The 21,252-nt window shown below is 50.0% G+C and overlaps 1 long non-coding RNA gene across 1 annotated transcript; it reads right to left on the minus strand.

Moving 5' to 3' along the window:
• Positions 1–7,393: 7,393 nt before the first annotated feature.
• On the minus strand, positions 7,394–19,683 carry LOC139358958 (uncharacterized). The gene is made up of 3 exons (XR_011614453.1): positions 18,474–19,683; positions 7,939–8,046; positions 7,394–7,772 (listed from the first exon to the last, which is right to left on the minus strand). It is a non-coding gene; the product is annotated as an uncharacterized lncRNA (long non-coding RNA).
• Positions 19,684–21,252: the final 1,569 nt, after the last annotated feature.

The raw sequence follows: 21,252 nt of genomic DNA on the forward strand, positions 1-21,252 counted from the left end.
CAGGCGCCCACCACCACGCCTGGCTAATATTTGTATTTTCAGTAGAAACGGGGTTTCACCATGTTGCCCAGGCTGGTCTGGAACTCCTGACCCCAGAGGACCCACCCACCTCAGCCTCCCAAAGTGCTGGGATTACAGGCATGAGATTACAGCCATCGCGCCCAACCTATATAACATTCTTGAAATGACGCAGTTACAGAAATGGGGAACAGAGCTGTGAGTTTCCTGGAGCTGAGGAGGAACCGGACTTGGAGGGAAGTGGACGTGGCCATAAAAGGACGGCTGGAGGGATCCTCGTGGTGACGGAAACGTTCCGAATCGATGTTAATCTGGTTGTGGCATCTTATTATAGGTTTGCAAGATGTTGTTTACCATTGCAGGAAACTGGGTAAAGGATACACAAGATCACTCTGTGTTATTTCTTACAACTGCATGTGAATCCACAATTATCTCAAAATAAAAAGTTTAATTTTAAAAAGTTTCTTGATGACAGGAAAAGATCTGATATTCTATATACACAAGTACAATTTAAACTGAAATCTGGCCAGGCGCGGTGGCTCATGCCTGTAATTCCAGCAATTTGAGAGGCCAAGGCCGGTGGATCACCTGAGGTCAGGAGTTTGAGACCAGCCTGGCCAACATGACGAAACTCCATCTCTACTAAAAAATACAAAACTTAGCCGAGTGTGGTGGTGGGCACCTGTAATCCCAGGAGGCTGAGGCAGGAGAATCGCTTGAAACTGGGAGATGGAGGTTGCAGTGAGCCAAGATCATACAATTGCACTCCAGCCTGGACAACAAGAGTGACACTCCGTCCCAAAATAATAATAATAATTAATTAATTAATTAATTGAAATTTAAAAGGCTGGGCATGGTGGCTCACACCTATAATTCCAGTACTTTGGGAGGCCGAGGCAGGCAAATTGCTTGAGGCCAGGAGTTTGAGACCAGACATGGCCAACATGGTGAAACCCTGTCTCTACTAAAAATACAAAGATTAGCCTCTAGTCCCAGCTATTTGGGAGACTGAGGCAGGAGGATTGCTTGAATCCAGGAGGCAGAGGTTGCAGTGAGCCGAGGTCGCGCTGCTGCGCTACAGCCTGGGTGACAGAGTGAGACTCTGTCTCAAAAAAAATTGAAATGTGGAAATGTGGCTAAGAGTCTCTTTTGTTGAGGCAGGGTCTCCCTCTGTCACCCCGGCTAGAGTGCAGTGGCCTAATCACAGTTCACTGCAACCTTGAACTCCTAAGCTCAGGCCTTCCCCAGCCTCAGCTTCCCAGCAGTCTTTGCTCTAGGCAGCTTGAAGGATTCTCATTGGCACAGAAGATTAAACAGTGCCTTTCCATTTTAATAAATATCTGCAACCAAAATAAACAATGTTCAGCCAGAATCACCTTCTTCTTCCCCTCCCTTCAACCTCCACTCCATGAAAGCTACAGAGGATGCCCAGCTTCCACGGACCGAGTTGCTGCCGAGAGCATCCGGACGCAGCCAGCGAGCCAGGAACCATTGCCATCATCTTGGAGGAAACTCAGAGAACGGGAACTGGAGCCAGACACTAACGGCAGTCAAATGTTTGAAATGTTGAAAAGGAGCCGGGCGCAGTGGCTCACACCTAGTAATCCTAATACTTTGGGAGGCTGAGGCGGGCAGTTCATCTGTCGTCAGGAGTTCAAGACTAGCCTGGCCAATGTGGTGAAACCCCATCTGTACTAAAAATACAAAAATTAGCCGGGCATGGTAGCGGGCACCTGTAATCCCAGCTACCAGGAAGGCTGAGGCAGGAGAATCGCTTGAACCTGGGAGGCAGAGGGTGCAGTGAACCGAGATTGCGCCACTGCACTCCAGCCTGGGTGACAGAATGAGACTCCATCTCAAAAAAAAAAAAAAAAGAAAGAAAGAAATGTTGAAAAGGAGGAACTGTTGAAAACAGAAAATATAAACTGGTGAGCCTGACATCAAGCCCTGGCCGACTTCCAGGGTGGAGGAGGACACAGATGGTCTGAGAGGACCAGGGTGGATACTTAAGTCACCAAGAGCCCACATGGGTTCTCTAAGCAGCAGTTGTCGTGGCTGAACGTTTGGGTCTGTACAGGGCCACGTGGCTCGGAAATACAGGGAAAAGCCAGGAACCTTGGATGTAAATGTTGCTACAGCATTTGAACAACACTCTCGGACATTCTTGTGCTCAGATAAAAAATCGGGGCTGACCAGCAGCCTAGCCTGGTGGAGGGGAGGTATAACTGATTGAATGCATGAGACAAAATTGTGGGGTTGACTTGAAAACTGTCAGAACGGGCCACATGTGTTGATCCACGTGGGACTGCACAGATGCTCCCCGTGGGTTCTTACTGTAAAACCCCTGCATCTGGGAAATGCTTCGTCTTCGTGGCACAAACTGTTCCTCTGTTCCTTTTGTCTCCAAGTCCCTGTTACTTCCACAAGTCCCTTCTCCCAAGCCTTTTCTTTTCTTTGTTTCTTTTTCTTTTCTTTTTCTTTTTTTTTTTTTTTTGAGAGCCTTACTCTGTCTGCCAGGCTGCAGGCTAGAGTGCAATAGCACAATCTCAACTCACTGCAACCTCTGCCTCCCGGGTTCAAGCAATTCTCCTGCCTCAGCCTCCTGAGTAGCTGGGATTACAAGCAACTGCCACCACGCCCAGCTAATTTTTGTATTTTTGGTAGAGGCGGGGTTTCACCATGCTGCTCAGGCTGGTCTCGAACTCCTGACCTCAAGTGATCCACCCACCTCGGCCTCCCAAAGTGCTGGGATTACAGGCATGAGCCACCGCACCCAGCCCTCCCAAGCCTTTTCTCTGGATCCTGGAGCTAGAGAAGACCTCAAAGAATGGTCTGATGCTGCTCAGCCTCCCAAGTAGCTGGGATTACAGGCACCCAGCTATTTTTTTTCTATTTTTAGTAGAGACGGGATTTCACCACTTTGGCCAGGCTGATCTGGAACTCCTGACCTCAGGTCATCCGCCCACCTCGGCCTCCGAAAGCGTTGGGATTACAGGTGTGAGCCACCACGCCGGGCCGGAGCTCATGCATTTTAAAGGTAAGAAAGCCAAGGCATGTCTTCTCCCCTCCCCCAGCTCAGCCCCCCCACAACACATGCACAGATGCACATAAGCATACATGCATGAACACTCGCCTATGCACACGTGCCGAGTGTGCACACACACATGCACATGCATACTGGCCAAGCGCACACACACCCCCACCCAGATCCTGGCTGTGCCCTCCAGGGAGTCAGAGGGTGACTCACAGGCACATCCCTCCTCTCTGATCTTCAGGGTGGGGGAGAGACTGTAAAAGGGAGAGGGAGAAGAGATGTCTCAAAGCGAAACCTAAGAAAATGACTTTGGGTCCACCTGGGGCCTGAGGGACAACCAGGGACAGGGTTGGGGATCCAGGGTGTCTGCCTGTGCCTGCCTGGAAAGCAAGGCATGTCAGCACCAAGTCACCAAGGCCGTGGGCTCTTCCCCTCCCTGCTGGACCCAGGTTCCAGCAGGGAGGGGAGGAAGCCACTAAGACGCAGTGGGGGAAAGTGACGCCCTCACAAACAATACCAGAACACTACACTCTTGGGACACCCCCCACTCACTACCCACAGCCTCCCAGTGGCTTTGTGGGGGATGTGGGTTGTTCAGACTGCAGCCAACAGTCACCAATAACCACCTGGCCCCAACACCTCCCTGGCCTAGATACAAAGTCTTCAAATACCCGGGCCTCACTTTTTTTTTTTTTTTTTTTTTTTTTTGAGACAGAGCTTCACTCTTGTTGCCCAGGCTGGAGTACAATGGCATAATCTTGGCTCACCACAACCTCCACCCCTCAAATTCAAGTGATTCTCCTGCCTCAGCCTCCCAAATAGCTGGGATTACAGGCATGAGCCACCACACCCAGTTAATATTGTATTTTTAGTAGAGACAGGGTTTCTCCATGTTGATCAGGCTGGTCTCCAACTCCTCAGTCTCCCAAAGTGCTGGGATTACAGGCGTTAGCCACCCCACCCGACCTATACTTTTTTTTTTTTTTTTTGAGATAGGGTCTCACTCTGCCGCCCAGGCTGAAGTGCAGTGGCACAATCAGAGCTCACCTGCAGCCTCAATCACCTGGTCTCAAATGATCCTCCTGCCTCTGCCTCCCAAGTAGCTAGAATTACAGGAATGTACCACCACGCCTGCCCTTTTTTTTGTTTTTTTGTTTTTTTGTTTTTTTTTTACAGAGATGGGGTTTCTCCATGTTGCCCAGGCTTGTCTCAGACTCCTGGCCTCAAGCGATCCACCAGCCTTGGCCTCCCAAAGTGGGACTGAAGGCGTGAGCCATTACGCCTGACCTTTGCTTGATTCTTTACATGCAACCCCTGGGAAGGCTGTGTAGACAGAGTGGGAAGAGTCACTCAGCTTCACAGATGGAAGCCTGGAAGGGGCAAGGCAGGATTTGAAACCCAGGGAGGGGCTGGGGGTTCTGGAGAGCTGGCCTCCAGAGGATGGAGGCCAGGTCACCGCTGATTTTGGTGGTCGTGTTACCTGTACCCTACCCAGGCTGTAATCTCCATGGAGTGAGCGGCAGGTGCGCTGGGAGAGGTCAGGGCCTGGGGTCAGGACCTCTGGGGGTGGGGCGACCTGGGCAAGTCGGCACCCCACTCCTGCCTCAGTTTCCCCATTTGGGGAATTTGCCATTGCTGACTCCTCTGAAGCTCTATTATACCAGGACTCAGAAAAGAAAATGGGTGTACCCCGAGGCTGTCTGCAGTTGGGCCGACTGGTGGGGGGACCTCTAGGGATGCTTCCCCTCTGATGCTGCCCCCCCCTCAGCTGCCAGGGAGACATCCACTGTCCCCATTTCCTCAAAGCCCCTCCTCATGGGAGTCCCCCTCCTCATGTGTCCCCCTCCTCATGGAGTCCCCCCTCCTCATGGGAGTCCCCCTCCTTATGGGAGTCCCCCTCCTCATGTGTCCCCCTCCTCATGGAGTCCCCCCTCCTCATGGGAGTCCCCCTCCTTATGGGAGTCCCCCTCCTCATGTGTTCCCCTCCTCATGGAGTCCCCCCTCCTCATGTGTGTCCCCCCTCCTCATGGGAGTCCCCCTCCTCATGTGTCCCCCTCCTCATGTGTCCCCCTCCTCATGGAGTCCCCTCTCCTCATGGAGTCCCCCTCCTCATGGGAGTCCCTCTCCTTATGGGAGTCCCCCCTCCTCATGTGTCCCCCTCCTCATGGGAGTCCCCCTCCTCATGTGTGTTCCCCTCCTCATGGGAGTCCCCCTCCTCATGTGTGTTTCCCTCCTCATGGGAGTCCCCCCTCCTCATGTGTGTCCCCCCTCCTCATGGAGTCCCCCCTCCTCATGAGTTCCCCCTCCTCATGTGAGTTCCCCCTCCTCATGTGAGTTCCCCCTCCTCATGAGTTCCCCCTCCTCATGAGTCCCCTCTCCTCATGAGTTCCCCCTCATGGGAGTTCCCCCTCCTCATGGGAGTCCCCCCTCCTCATGGGAGTCCTCCTCTGGGCCGAACCCTGGACTCCATTCTCCTCTCCTGTCCGGGGAGGCTGGGATGGAAGCGAATTGGGCCTGACCTTAGACCCCTGGGGAGATGGGGCTTGGAGAGTAGGGTCAGCCCTGGGTCTGGAAGCTTCTCCCTAGCAGTGCCCAGCTGCTTCCCAGGCCATGGACAGGTGGCCTAGAGCAGAGCTGGGGCAGGCCTCTGACGGCCCCCACACCCCTGCTTCCGCCTCGAATAGCAGAAACATTCCTACATCTGTCACGGGAAGACGGCCAGCTCCGCCTTCGCCCAGGAAACCAAACATTCCCCCTGGGCCCAGCCTTCTTCCCACAAAGCATCAGGGCGTTCAGGACACCCCACCCCACCCCATGGCCAAGGGGCAGGTGTGTGGGAGAAGCCCCCCAGGACCTCAGACCTCAGCTTCTGCTGCAGCTGCCTCTTCCCTTCATACACACACATACACACACACACACAATACACAATACTGCCAGCAAAACACAGACATACTCACAGGTGCAAAAGCTCCCAGCCACACCCACAGACAGCTGTGCACACACAGACACACACACTGGCCACTTGCCACAGACCCACAGAGAAGGGGGTGCAAATGTGCACACACAGTGTTGTTCCCTGCAGCTGAGCTCCCAGGGAACAGAGATCTTGGCTCACTAGTGCTGACGCACAGTAGGTCTGCAGTGAGTGTCCTTTGGCACCTACCGCTTTTGAACCTCCGTGTGAGGGGTGCATTTCTCTATCCACTCCGTTGTCCTCTTCCGTCTCTAGGCTGTGAGTTTCCACGGACAGGATCGTTGTCCAGGGCACAGCCGCATCCCCAGCATGAACACGGGACTTGGTACCTAGCAGGTACCATCCCACAGGCTCATGGTCCCGCTGTCACTACTCCAGTTGCCCGAATCGGCTCCCAATTCACTGCCTGATTCTTCAGGAGACGAGAGGGGGTGTTGCCATCCTGCCAGAACCCGGAGCACCCAGCCCTTCCTCTCTCACACACTCAAAAGTGCCACCATCTGACCCCTCATCCCTTCACCCTCGTCTCCCCAGCCCGCCCACCCTTCTCCCAGGACATGGTCCTGCCTGTCCTGCCTCCTGCCCTGGCCATACTCACTTCCCTGCCGCAGTCTAGCCAGCCTCAAGGTCAAGTTCACTGTGCCAGGTGTGAGGGTGAAGAGGACACCCTCGGTCCCTGTCTCAGGGAGCACAAGGCAGACAGGCAATGGCAACCTAGGGTGGGGATGAGTGCTCTGATGAGGGGATGAGGGCACGTGGGCAGCTGTGGGGGTCCGAGGAGGGGATACACGGTCTGTGGCCTTGCTTAAGGAGAAGCAGAGACAGCTGGGCTCCAGAGTTGGAGCACTTAACTAACCATCATGCTGCCCTCAAACCATGTCCCCTGCCCCAGAAACAGGGTGAGGGAGCAGTGAGGTCTGCCCAGCAGCTGGGCCCGAGACTCTGCTCCGGGGCATGGCTCTTGCCGCCTTCTCCCTCGCTACAGTTTATTTCTTCCTCACTCGAGGGAGCCCTGGTCTCCGGGAGAGAGGCCACACTAGTCGTCCTCAGCCGAAGCCTTCACAGCCCACAGAGTAATTTCACAGTCCATGCTTCCTTGGTTCCTTTGATCCTCACAACAGTCTATGGGGACAGGTGTCTCTGCTTTTTTTTTTTTTTTTTGAGGCAGAGTCTCACTTTGTTTCCCAGGCTGACAGTGGTGCAATCTCGGCTCACTACAACCTCCGCCTCCTGGGTTCAAGTGATTCTCCTGCCTCAGCCTCCTGAGTAGCTGGGATTACAAGCGTGAGCCACCACGCCTGGCTAATTTTTGTATTTTTAGTAGAGACAGGGTTTCATCATGTTGGCCCCAGGCTGGTCTCGAACTCCTGGCCCGAAATGATCCACCCGCCTCAGCCTCCCACTATGCTGGGATTATAGGCATGAGCCACCTCGCCTACCCTACTTTCCTCTTCTAGATGGTGGGAAACTCAGAGAGTTGTAAAAGCCAGGTAAAAGCTGACATTTACTTGGCTGTGTGGCAGTCAATTCTATCGGAATGTGTTTGGTGGCAGGTCAAAGAAAAATCCAATTTATAGTGGCTTACGGTAGAAAAATAGGGGTTAATCTTTCTTCCATAACAAGAAGTCAGGAGGTAGTAACTCTTGCCTTGATGATGGCAGGGCTGGATCCCTGTTCTTCCCTTAATCTCTTCATCATCTTGTCATCTCATTACTACAGCGGCTGCTGACCTGCCAACTGTCACATCTGCATTCAGGGCAGGAAGAAGGGAGATGAGGAAGGGGTGTCTCCCTGGAAGTCTCTGTCTTCTGATGAGGATGAGTCCCCACTGTCACCCTCCCTGCACACCCCACAGACTTCCTCTCATGTCTCATTAGCCAGGGTGCCGTTATATGACCACACCCAGACCCACCATTGGTCCAGGAGAATCAGATGCTCAGGACTGATGAGACCAATCGCAGTCCAGCCTCCGGCACTGAAATCGCAGCATTTCAGCTAGTTCCGTAAGCAGACCAGGGCTCTGTTCAGCAAGAAAAAAAAAAAAAGGGACGGCCGCTGGGCAGGGTCTGCCATCCCAAAAATTGCCACAGGAAGCAGTTCCCATGCATAGTCCCATTTGATCTTCACACAATCTTGTAAAGCTGAGGCGATTCTCTGCCAATTTAGTGGACAAGGAGATAAAGCCAGCAAACAGCAGAGCTGGCACCTAGACTCAAACCTGGGTTTCTCACCACTCTGCTGCCTGCAGGTCACCAGAGGCCTCAAATGCCAGGAAGGCAGGAGACTGTCCCACGGGGCTGCTGCCGGGTGTCAGTTACATCCGCCTCACCTGCACCTGCTGTCTCTTGGCTCTGAGTGCACAGGTCAGGATACTTGAGTGCCCAGGTGCTGGCAGGTGACTGCACCATGCAGAGCTCCATGTGGCCGCTATGCACTGGAGAGCTTTGACCAGAACTATGGGCTGAGCCCCTGCCACTTGTTCCTTCATCCGTCCCGCATCTGCAGACCCCAGGCACCAAGCCAGGCCTTAGGAGGCACAGGCGCAGATCCTGACCTCAAAGACAGACTTTGGCACTCAGTGCCTTCCTAATTCAAGAAAATCTTGGGTGGAATATTTGAATGCATTCAGAAAAGAGAAACTTCACTTCTGGCCAGAAGAGCTGCAGGAGCAGGGTTTTTTTTTTTTTCTTTCCCCAATTTTTTATCATATATGTATATTTGTTTGTTTGTTTGAGACAGAGTCTCACTCTACTGCCCAGGCTGGAGTGCAGTGGCATGATCTAGGCTCACTGCAACCTCCACCTCCCAGGTTCAAGTGGTTCTCCTGTCTCAGCATTCCGAGTAGCTGGGATTACAGGCGCACGCCACCATGCCCAGCTAATTTTTGTATTTTTGGTAGAGACAGGGTTTCGCTATGTTGCTCTGACTGGTCTCGAACTCCTGAACTCAAGGGATCTTCCCACCTTGGCCTCCCAAAGTGCTGGGATTATAGGCATGAGCCACTGCGCCTGGACTTACTGTGTTAAAATACACATAACATAAAATTTACCATTGTTTACCCTTGTAAGACGGGCACAGTGGCTCATGCCTATAATCCCAGCACTTTGGGAGGCTGAGTTGGGCAGATCACAAGGTCAGGAGTTTGAGACCAGCCTAGCCAATATGGTGAAACCCTGTCTCTATGAAAAATACAAACATTAGCCAGGTGTGTTGGTGAGCACCTGTAGTCCCAACTACTCAGGAGGCTGAGCAGGAGAATCGCTTGAACCCAGGAGGCAGAGGTTACAGTGAGCCAAGATTGCGCCACTGCACTCCAGCCTGGGTGACAGAGCAAGACTCTTTCTCAAAAAATAAAAATAAAAACAAAAATTACCATTGTAACCGTTTTAAGTGTACAGTTCGTGGCATTAAGTACATTCATAATGTTGTGTGACCATCACCCCTATTGTCTCCAGAACTATTTTCATTTTGTAAAACTGAAACTCTTTGTATCCATTAAACGCTAACTTCCCATTTCCCCCTCCCAGCCTCTGGCAACCACCATTCTACTTTTTGTCTCTATAATTTTGACTACTCTAATTGTATCATATGAGTGGAATCATACAGCATTGGCCCTTTTGTGAATGGTTTCTTTCACTTAGCAGAATGTCCTCAAGCTTCTTCCATGTTGCAGCATATCCCAGGATTTCCTTCCTTTTGAAGGTTAAATAATATTCCATTGTATGTTGATATAGTTTGGATGTTTGTCCCCTCCAAAATCATGTGGAAATATAGGCTGGGCGTGGTGGCTCATGCCTTTAATCCCAGCACTTTGGGAGGCCAAGGCAGGTGGACCACTTGAGGTCAGGAGTTTGAGACCAGCCTGGCCAACATGGTGAAATCCCATCTCTACTAAAAATACAAATATTAGCTGGGCATGGTGGCAGGTGCCTGTAATCCCAGCTACTTAGAAGGCTGAGGCAAGGAGAATTGCTTGAACCTGGGATGCAGAGGTTGCAGTGAGCTGAGATCTCGCCATTGCACTCCAGCCTGGGCAACAAGAGTGAGACTTCCTCTCAAAAAAAAAGAAATGTAATCCCCAGTGTTGGAGGCGGGGTCTGGTGGGAGGTGTTTGGGTCATGGGGGCGATCCCTCATGAATGGTTTAGCACCATCCCCTTGGTGATGAGCGAGTTCGCACAGGATTTGGTTGTTTAAAAGTCTGTGGCACCTGCCGAGCACAGGGGCTCATGCCTGTACTCTCAGCACTTTGGGAGGCCAAGGCAGGCAGATCATGAGGTCAGATCAAGACCATGCTGGCTAACACGGTGAAACCCCATCTCTACTAAAAATACAAGAAAGTAGCCGGGTGTGGTGGCAGGTGCCTGTAATCGCAGCTACTCAGGAGGCTAAGGCAGGAGAATGGTATGAACCCGGGAGGTGGAGCTTGCAGTGAGCCGAGATCGCACCACTGCACTCCAGCCTGGGTGACAGAGCGAGACTGGGTGACAGAGCAAGACTCCGTCTCAAAAGAAAAAAAAATTTAAAATTCGGTGGCACCCCTGTCCCCCACTCTCTCTTGTGCTCCTGCTCTCACCATGTGATGTGCCTGCTCCGCCTTTGCCTTCCGCCGTGACTATAACGTTCATAAGGCCTCACCAGGAGCAGACGCTGGCGCCATGCTGGTACAGCCTGAAGAACTGTGAGCCAATGAAACCTCGTCTTTATAAATTACCCAGCCTCTCGTATTTCTTTCTAGCAATACAAAAATGGACTAACACATATGTACCCATATATATGCCACGTTGTGTTTCTCCATTCATCTTTTGGTGGACACGTCGGTTGCTTCCTTTTTTTCCTTTTTTTTTTTTTTTTTTTTTGAGACAGAGTCTCACTGTGTCTCCCAGTCTGGAGTGCAGTGGCGCGATCTCGGCTCACTGCAACCTACCGTTGTTCAGGTTCAAGCGGTTCTCCTGCCTCAGCCTCTCGAGTAGCTGGAATTACAGGTGCCTGCCACCATGCCCGGCTAATTTTTGTAATTTTAGTGGAGACAGAGTTTCACCCTGTTGGCCAGGGGGTCTCCAACTCCTGACCTCAGGTGATCCGCCTGCCTCAACCTCCCAAAGTGCTGGGATCGCAGGTGTGAGCCACCACACCCGGCCATGCCTCCACCTTTTGACTCTTGTGAATCATGCCACTGTGAACCTGGGTGTGCCAATATTTCTTCGAGACCCTGTTTTCAGTTCTTTGGGGTATCTACCCAGAAGTGGGATTGCTGGTTCATATCATAATTCTGTGTGAATGTTTCTGGGGAACCACCCTGCTCTTTTCCACAGTGGCTGCACCATTTTACATTCCTCCAGGGGTGGTTTTCTAGTGAATTTGAGGTTGACTTTGAAGACAGTCAGTGAAGTGTAGATGTGGAGAAAGGCACAGCCTGGAGATGAAGGAGGAGGGCACGTGACAGGCGGGGAGGCTTGGGAGTAAGGAGCCTCGCCGGGCTGGCCACAGAGGGTTTTGCATGCCTTGTTGGTGAGTGTGAGCCTCGCCTGGGGTCAGAAGCCGTGGAAGGTTTTGAGCAGGGGAGTGGCTTGACTTCTCTTCATCAAGAAGCCTAAGGGGGCAGCAGAGAGTGAGGTGGTCCATGGTGGGATAGTCTGGGGTGAGGAGAGGGAACCCCGGAGGAGCTTCTCAATGGTTGGGTTGAGAGAGTGAAGACTCAAAACTAAGGCCACAGAAGGAAGAAGAAAGGACAGTGAACATAGAGCTGGGTCAGCAGGACCCCGGCTGCGGCAGGCCCCCACCCAGGGCACAACATTTTAAAACAAGACAGGATCTGACAAAGCCAAGATTAGAGTGAGGCGAGCGAGGCATTGTGTAAGTGTTCAGGCAGCTCCTGTCTTGAAGTGAAATTTTGATATTTTGGCTCATGATAATTTTTTTTTTTTTTTTTTAGATGGAGTCTCGCTCTGTCACCCAGGCTGGAGTGCAGTGGTGCAGTCTCAGCTCACTGCAACCTCTGCCTCCCTCACTTCAACCTCTGCCTCTCCTGCCTCAGCCTCTCAAGTAGCTGGGATTACAGGCATGCGCCACCATGTCTGGCTAATTTTTGTGTTCTTAGTAGAGACGGGGTTTCACCATGTTGGCCAGGCTGGTCTCAAACTCCTGACCTCAAGTATCTGCCCACCTTGGCCTGCCAAAGTGCTGGGATTACAGGCATGAGCCGCCACAGCCGGCCCGGCTCGTGGTGAACTTGTTTGCATTAATTTTGATTTCTTAAAATACTGCATGAGGCTGGGTGCAGTGGCTCATGCCTGTAATTGCAGCACTTCGGGAGGCTGAAGCAGGCGGATCACTTGAAGTCAGGAGTTTGAGACCAGCCTGGCCAACATGCGGAAACCCCATCTCTCCTAAAAATATAAAAATTAGCCAGGTGCGGTGGCACGTGCCTGTGGTCCCAGCTACTCAGGCAGCTGAGGCACAAGAATCGCTTGAACCCAGGAGGCGAAGGTTGCAGTGAGCTGAGATCACACTACTGCACTGCAACGTGGGTGACAGAGCACGACTCTGCCTCAAAAAACTATACACATATTGCATGAAATGATGACTTATTTGAATCACTGAGAATTTTTGGTGCCCCTTTAACCTTTGCACCTGGGGCAGGTGTCTTACCCTTAGTTCTGTCCTCACAAGACATGTTCCATCACCTAATAACATGAACTGAGTGCCCGTGGTGTGCCTGCAACTGAGTTAGGATCTGGGAATCCAGTCATAGGTAAAACAGCTACACACTTCTTCATCCTTAAATGTACAGCCAAAGAGATCCTAAGTCAGAAGGGACAGCTCTCTGGGCAGGGCAGACTCATCCTGTGCTCAGCTGGAAGAGGTGGAAGAAATGTGGTACAGAATGAAAGAGACATTCCACTTTTGTTTCATTGTTTTGACCACACACTGCCTTAACTGTACCTTGTAGGCTGTGGACCCAGGGACCACCCCCCACCACCCCCTCCGCCCGCCTAGAAACTAAAAATCCCCACTACGCCCTTTCTCAGACACAGCTAAAGTCTGCGAGGCTCACCAATCAGGCACACCAACTCAAGACTGAACAACATAATTAGTGCTGCAAAGAAGCAGAGCATCTCCCTGGCTGAGCCGTGGAGCAACCGGGCCCAGTGCTGGGTATTTAGTTGGAAGGTGCCAGTCACAGGGGCTGCAGTGTCAAACAGGTGTTCAGAGCACTGCCCTCAGACTGCATCGGAGAGGACTGATTCTGTTTGCATACCACAAACCCAGGTCTCCAAGCCTGCTCAGCAATGCATGAGTCACCCGGAATTCTTTGAATATCCTATTCAATATCCATTCTTTGAACATCCTTTTCTTCATAAGTTAACCGGGGCTGGTTTCTGTTGCCTGCAACTAAGAACCTTGCCTTATATAGAAGCTGGTGTCAGGAGTGGTTACAGGCAGTGGATGTTGGAGGAAGCTCAGAGAAACTGAAATTAGTGATCTGAACTGCTTGGGGCTGAAGTCAGTAAAAATTCAGCACATCATAAAGGCTCAGATCTGGAAGCTGTGGCATGTAGGGGAAGCAGAATGTCAGATTTGCCACCTGGAGTCACCTGGAAGGAAGAACCCATTGAGAACAAAGCTTCATTGAGAATTCATTGCCTTAGAAAAGAATGAAAGGAATGAGGAATTAGACTGAATGGGTTCTCACAGCACTGGACTATCAGAGATGCAGATGCCCGTCTCCTAAATTCCTAAATTCTTGGCTCAAGACCCAGATCAAACACTGAGGACTTCTGGGCCAGGTGCAGTACCTCATGACTGTAATCCCAGCACTTTGGGAGGCAGAGGCAGGAGGATCACTTTTGCTCAGGAGTTCAAGACCAGCCTGGGCAACATAGTGAGACCCCCGTCTCTACTAAGTAAAGACCCCGTGTTTACGTTTTTCTACTGAAAAGTTTATGTATATATCAACCAGGCATGGTGTGTGCACCTGTAGTCCTAGCTACTTGGGAGGCTGAGGCGGTAGGATGGCTTGAGTCCAGGAAATTGAGGCTGCAGTGAGCTGTGACCACACCACTGCACTCCAGCCTGAGTGAGAGCAAGAACCTGTCTTAAAAACAAAAAAAGTTAAAACTAAGGGAAAAAAGAAAACGAAGGACTTCTATGACTACAGTAAAAATGTTTCCTAATTCTCACTGTCATAAGACTGAGGTAGCCAAAAATGAAACTCAAAACTTGAGCCTACAGAACGGCAAATTACATCACGATTGATGCCATGGCCTCACCAGCTCTAGGGAGGATTCTGGCTGATTGGAATGCCCTGAACCCCCACTCCCCACCGAGTCCCCTTGCCAGCTGAGTAGCCTCTCTTTACTGTCTGATGGGGCTGGTCCTGCCAGAGCAGGGACCCTGTCATCACCCTCATGTGGCCCCCATCCTCAGAGTCTTCAGCTGGAGTCAGCTGGCAGGAGGCCTTGAGGGGCAAGATTAAATAGCAATCTCAAACCAAAATCTGTGTAGAATGTCATTCCATATCATCAGACATCTGGGGGAGACATTGAGTGGGTTCTGAGGACGCACGCCAAGGAGGAGAGAATGTAGCCTCGATGGAGCTGAATTTATCCATGCTGCTCCACCAACAGGGGGTCCTGCACGCAAGGTGCCAACCTCATCAGCAGGGGACGGCCCTGATTGTTTCTACAGCTGCTTTGTCGGCTGGCAGGTGAGGTGAAGGCCAACGCAGAGCTGGCTCCCCCACCTGGAGATGACAGAGACGCCAAGGCATGACAGAGCCAGAGGAGTGGACTGAGCATGGATGGCCCTTTACCATGATGCCCGAGGGCCCAAAGTACCAGCCCTACACCCACACAGCGAGCCACCTTGCGGAGGACCCAACACCCTTCGGAATGTCTTAGTGTCCAGGGAAGGTGTCCGGTCAGTGGCCCACCTCTGGATTCCTGGAGTGGAAACCAAGATCTGAGATGGCAGAAGCCCAGAGGTGGCAGTGACTGCCAGGGGTGGTGTGGGTGCATCACTGTCCAGACACAGGGCCGGGCACGGTGGCTCACGCCTCTAATCCCAGCACTTTGGGAGGCCGAGGCGGGTGGATCACCTGAGGTCAGGAGTTCGAGACTAGCCTGGCCAACATGGCAAAGCCCTGTCTCAACTAAAAATACAAAAAAACTAACTGGGCATGGTGGCAGGCGCCAGCTACTACGGGAGGCTGAGGCAGGATAATTGCTTGAACCCAGGAGGTGGAGGTTGCAGTGAGCTGAGATCACGCCATTACACTCCAGCCTGGGTGACAAGAGTGGAACTCTCTCTAAAAAAATTAAAAAAAAAAAAAAAAAAAAAAAAAACCAGTACAGGACTAGGTTGCTGTCCCAACAGCCTGACCAACAGGGATTGGTGAAATATAAATAATAATAATATAAATAATAAATGGTAAGAGCTATTTATGACAAACCCACAGCCAATATCATACTGAATGGGCAAAAACTGGAAGCATTCCCTTTGAAAACTGGCACAAGATAGGGATGCCCTCTCTCAACCCTCCTATTCAACATAGTGTTGGAAGTTCTGGCCAGGGCAATCAGGCAGGAGAAAGAAATAAAGGGTATTCAATTAGGAAAAGAGGAAGTCAAATCGTCCCTGTTTGCAGATGACATGATTGTATATTTAGAAAACCCCATCATCGGCCGGGCGCGGTGGCTCAAGCCTGTAATCCCAGCACTTTGGGAGGCCGAGACGGGCGGATCACAAGGTCAGGAGATCGAGACCATCCTGGCTAACACGGTGAAACCCCGTCTCTACTAAAAAATACAAAAAACTAGCCAGGCGAGGTGGCGGGCGCCTGTAGTCCCAGCTACTCGGGAGGCTGAGGCAGGAGAATGGCATAAACCTGGGAGGCGGAGCTTGCAGTGAGCTGAGATTCAGCCACTGCACTCCAGCCCGGGCAACAGAGCAAGACTCCGTCTCAAAAAAAAAAAAAAAGAAAAGAAAAGAAAACCCCATCATCTCAGCCCAAAATCTCCTTAAGCTCATAAGCAACTTCAGCAAAGTCTCAGGATACAAAATCAATGTGCAAAAATCACAAGTATTCTTATATACCAAAAACAGACAAACAGAGAGCCAAACCATGAGTGAATTCCCATTCACAATTGCTACAAAAAGAATAAAATATCTAAGAATCCAACTTACAAGGGATGTGAAGGACCTCTTCAAGGAGAACTACAAAGCACTGCTCAATGAAATAAAAGAGGACACAAACAAATGGAAGAAAACTCCATGCTCATGGATAGTAAGAATAAATATCGTGAAAATGGCCATACTGCCCTAGGTAATTTATAGATTCAATACCATCCCCATCAAGCTACAAATGATTTTCTTCACAGTATTGGAAAAAACTACTTTAAAGTTCATATGGAACCAAAAAAGAGCCTGCATTGCCAAGACAATCCTAAGCAAAAAGAATAAAGCTGGAGGCATCACGCTACCTGACTTCAAACTATACTACAAGGCTACAGTAAACAAAACAGTATGTTACTGGTACCAAAACAGAGATATAGACCAATGGAACAGAACAGAGGCCTCAGAAACAGCACCACACATCTACAACCATCTGATCTTTGACAAACCTGACAAAAACAAGAAATGGGGAAAGGATTCCCTATTTAATAAATGGTGCTGGGAAAACTGGCTAGCCATATGTAGAAGGCTGAAACTGGATCCCTTCCTTACACCTTATACAAAAATTAATTCAAGATGGATTGAAGTCTTAAATGTTAGACCGAAAACCATAAAAACCCTAGAAGAAAACCTAGGCAATATCACTCAGGACATAAGCATTGGCAAGGACTTCACAACTAAAACACCAAAAGCAATGGCAACAAAAGCCAAAATAGACAAATGGTATCTAATTAAACTAAAGAGCTTCTGCACAGCAAAAGAAACTACCATCAGAGCGAACAGGCAACCTACAGAATGGGAGAAAATTTTTGCAATCTAACCATCTGACAAAGGGCTAATATCCAGAATCTACATAGAACTTAAGCAAATTTACAAGAAAAAAACAAACAACTCCATCAAAAAGTGGGCAAAGGATATGAACAGACACTTCTCAAAATAAGACATTTATGCAGCCAACAAACACATGAAAAAATGCTCGTCATCACTGGTCATCAGAGAAATGCAAATCAAAACCACAATGAGATACCATCTCACACCAGTTAGAATGGCGATCATTAAAAAGTCAGGAAACAGCAGATGCTGGAGAGGATGTGGAGAAATAGGAACACTTTTACACCGTTGGTGGGAGTGTAAATTAGTTCAACCATTGTGGAAGACAGTGTGGCGATTCCTCAAGGATCTAGAACTAGAAATACCATTTGACCCAGCCATCCCATTACTGGGTATATACCCAAAGGATTATAAATCATGCTACTATAAAGACACATGCACACGTATGTTTATTGCGGCACTATTCACAATAGCAAAGACTTGGATCCACCCCAAATGTCCATCAATGTTAGACTGGATTAAGAAAATGTGGCACATATATACCATGGAATACTATGCAGCCATAAAAAAAGTGATGAGTTCATGTCCTTTGCAGGGACATGGATGAAGCTGGAAACCATCATTCTCAGCAAACTATCACAAGGACAGAAATGCCCATCAATGTTAGACTGGATTAAGAAAATATGGCACATATATTCCATGGAATACTATGCAGCCATAAAAAGGATGAGTTCATGTCCTTTGCAAGGACATGGATGAAGCTGGAAACCATCATTGTCAGCAAACTATCACAAGGACAGAAAACCAAACACTACATGTTCTCACTCATAGGTGGGAATTGAATAATGAGAACACTTGGACACAGGGTGGGGAACATCACACACCAGGGCCTGCCATGGGGTGGGGGACTGGGGGAGGGATAGCATTAGGAGAAATACCTAATGTAAATGACAAGTTGATGGGTGCAGCAAACCAACATGGCACATGTGTACCTATGTAACAAACCTACACATTGTGTACATGTACCCTCGAACTTAAAGTATAGTAAAAATAATAATAATAATAATAATTAAAAAAAAAAAACCAGGCAGAGGACCATGTCGCTGTCCCAACAGCCTGACCAACAGGGATTGTTGGAGCTAATGGATCACAAGTTCCCCAGGGCAAAAATGGATCAGACCCTACAAAGACTTGCGGCTTTTACAACCAGAAAGGCTTGGGTTTGGTAAACAGGGGTCTGACTTGAGACCCCCTCCCTCACTGTTCCCCGGACAGAGGCACACAGTCCCTCCCCCAGTCCCAGACCTGAGTTAATTTGCAAACCCAGACCTCCCTCAATGAAGGGTGACCTGACGCTACACCTGGAGGCTGTGCCGTGAATCTCCTCACAGGGGGACTGTGGACTTGGTCATTTACATTTTCAGGAGAAATAACTGTGTACCGGGAAGTTGGTAGTGGGGGTGAACCTTGCTGAGCCCTTGTTTCTTCATCTGTAACAGGAGGACTGGAAGTGAGGCAGGAGGCAGGACTCGACTCCAGAGGCAGATCTGGAACACTGGACCAGACTGAGGACTAGCTAAAACAAGGAAGAGGCAAAAGCACCTCTCCATAAGACATACCCACCAGCGTGCCTTGTCACTTTACCATTGCCATGGCAACACCCATTTACCACCCCTTTCCATGGCAATGACCCATGACCCGGAAGTTACTGCTCTTTTTCTAGAATTTTCTGCATAATTTGTCCCTTAATTTGCATATAATTAAATGGGTATCAATATGACTGCATAATTGCTCCTGAGCTGCTGCCCTCAGCATGCTGACTGTGGAGTAGCCCTACTCTGCAGGAGCAGTCTTGGAACTGTAACATTGCCACTTCAATAGAGATGTTTTCTTCCCCCATCAGCTCACTCTTGGATTCTTTCCTGAGCAAGTCCAAGAACCTTCCTGGGGTAAGCCCCAATTTGGGGCTCACTGCCCTACATCACAAGTATCATAAGGTTAATTGAGTAGAATAACGGGACAGTGCCTGAGTATGCACGCACACATTGACCACAGCTGAGCTCTTAATCCGTCTGTGATTTTGTGTTCATTCTTTCCATTGTTTCCATCTTTAGTCCACTATGCTGTGATCAGCCAGTTTAAGGATGCTGAGAGGAAAAAGATGACAACTCCTACCATTAACCAAAGACCAAATATGTGCCAGGGGCAGTGCTCAATCCTCATGTCTCTAACCTGTGCAACAGTTCTGTAAGGTCACACAGGAATGAGCAATGGGGGTCTGATGTGTTGTCTCCTCTGTGGCACCAAGCTCCTCAGAGGTAATAGAACGAGGTGACAACAACAGAGCCTGGGAGTAGGTTAGGGTAAAAAATAGAAAAGGGAGGAAGAAGGAGGATGGATGGATGGATGGATGGATGGATGGATGGATGGATGGACAGATGGATGGATGGACAGGTAGATGGGTGGATGGATGGACAGGTAGATGGGTGGATGGATGGGTGGGTAGGTGGTTGGATGGATGGATGGATGGATGGACGGACGGACGGATGGATGGACAGGTAGATGGGTGGATGGATGGACAGGTAGATGGGTGGATGGATGGATGAATTGATGGACAGGTGGACAGGTAGACGGATGGATGGATGGATGGATGGATGGATGAATGCGCATATGGGTGGGTGAGTGGGTGGGTGGATGGGCAGGTGGGTGGGTGGGCAGGTAGGTGAATGGACAGGTGGGTAGATGAAGAAGTATAGACATGGAGAGAGATAATGGCTAGATAGACTTAGAAGGTGAATTAAACATGATCCCAACCCTCCAGGATTTTCCAATGAAGAAAGAGGGTGTTCTAAGTGTGGAGCTTGCCAAGAAGTTGAAATATTTTATCTGTAATTAGTGACACACTCAGAGTCTGCATTTTCCAGCCACACCAGAGTGCGTGTGATGAAGACCAGCCAAGCAGGCTGTGACTTGGAGCCAACATACTTGATTGCTCCATAACAGATTTGTTTGTTCCTTCATTTGACAGGCTTTGAGTGCCTAGTAGGTGCCAGGCACTGTTCTAGGCTCTGAGGACAGAGTAGTGGACAAGGTAACTCCAGGTGGAGTTTCCACGGGGAGTGGAGAAGGGGATGTGGAGAGATGTACACGTGGAGTGAGCCAGATGAGGCCAGATGCTACGGAGATCAACAGAGCAGAGTGAGAAAGCGGGGCTAGGGGCAGGGGCAGGTTGGACAGGATGGGTGTCACTTGCATGGATACCTGAAGGCAGCATAGGGGTGAGTCACAGCTCCTCTGAGATTGGGGAGAAGCAGGGACTTCCCCAGGATCATGCAGTAATAATGTGGCTGGGTCAAGGCTGTCACCCAGGTACATGGACAGGTGTTGGAGTTCTGGGGTTCCTGGGGTGACACTTTAAAATACTGGAAACACACCAGACATGGTGTCAGCAGAGGAGGAGAGGGTGGAGCATGGACCCAGCCACCATCTGCTGCGTGCCCTCCCTAAGCCTGCGTGCTGTCACTGTCCTGTCTGTTATCTCCTTCATGCCTCAAAAACAGTCTTATGTGTACTGGGAGTTCACAGATAGTTTACTTTATTAGCAGTAAATGTTTCATATTTTATTATTTTACAAAAGCAGCAGATGCTGTCCAAAGAAAGCTACGGCTCTATGCTCTGGTCGAAGGCTGCAGGCTGGGACCAAGAAGACACCTTGGGGAGATGAGGATCTGAGTGAACAGAGGAGAGTTTCTAAGAGTTCACAAGGTGAAACTGAGTGCCTAAGGCGGGTAGGAGAGAAAAGGACCAAACCAGCAGCCATGTCCTCTCTCTCCCAAAGTAAACAGGGCTATCTATTAGGATTAGGTTCAGTTGCAAGGGACAGAAAACCCAAAACCAGAGTAGCTCAAACAGAAAGAAGTTTCTTTCTTTCTTCCGTGAAAGCTCCTGAACGAGGCAGCCCAGGCATTGGGGACGCTGCCTTCCATCTTGCCCCACAATCCTCAGCATTTGGTTTTCACCTCATGGCTCAATATGGCTGCTTGAGCACCAGACATCACATCTGTATTACAGTCAACAGTGCAGTGGAAAGGCATGAAGAAAAGAATGCTTTGTCTCCAGCAAAGGGATTTCTGGAAGAATGCCATTTTAGCCTGGCAACTTTAAGACCTTGAGAAGACCCACCGGGCCCCTGGAAGGCCCACAGACTCTGCTGGGCTGCT

The sequence above is a fragment of the Macaca nemestrina genome, chromosome 15 (genome assembly GCF_043159975.1).
Source record: "Macaca nemestrina isolate mMacNem1 chromosome 15, mMacNem.hap1, whole genome shotgun sequence".
Taxonomy (NCBI): domain Eukaryota; kingdom Metazoa; phylum Chordata; class Mammalia; order Primates; family Cercopithecidae; genus Macaca; species Macaca nemestrina.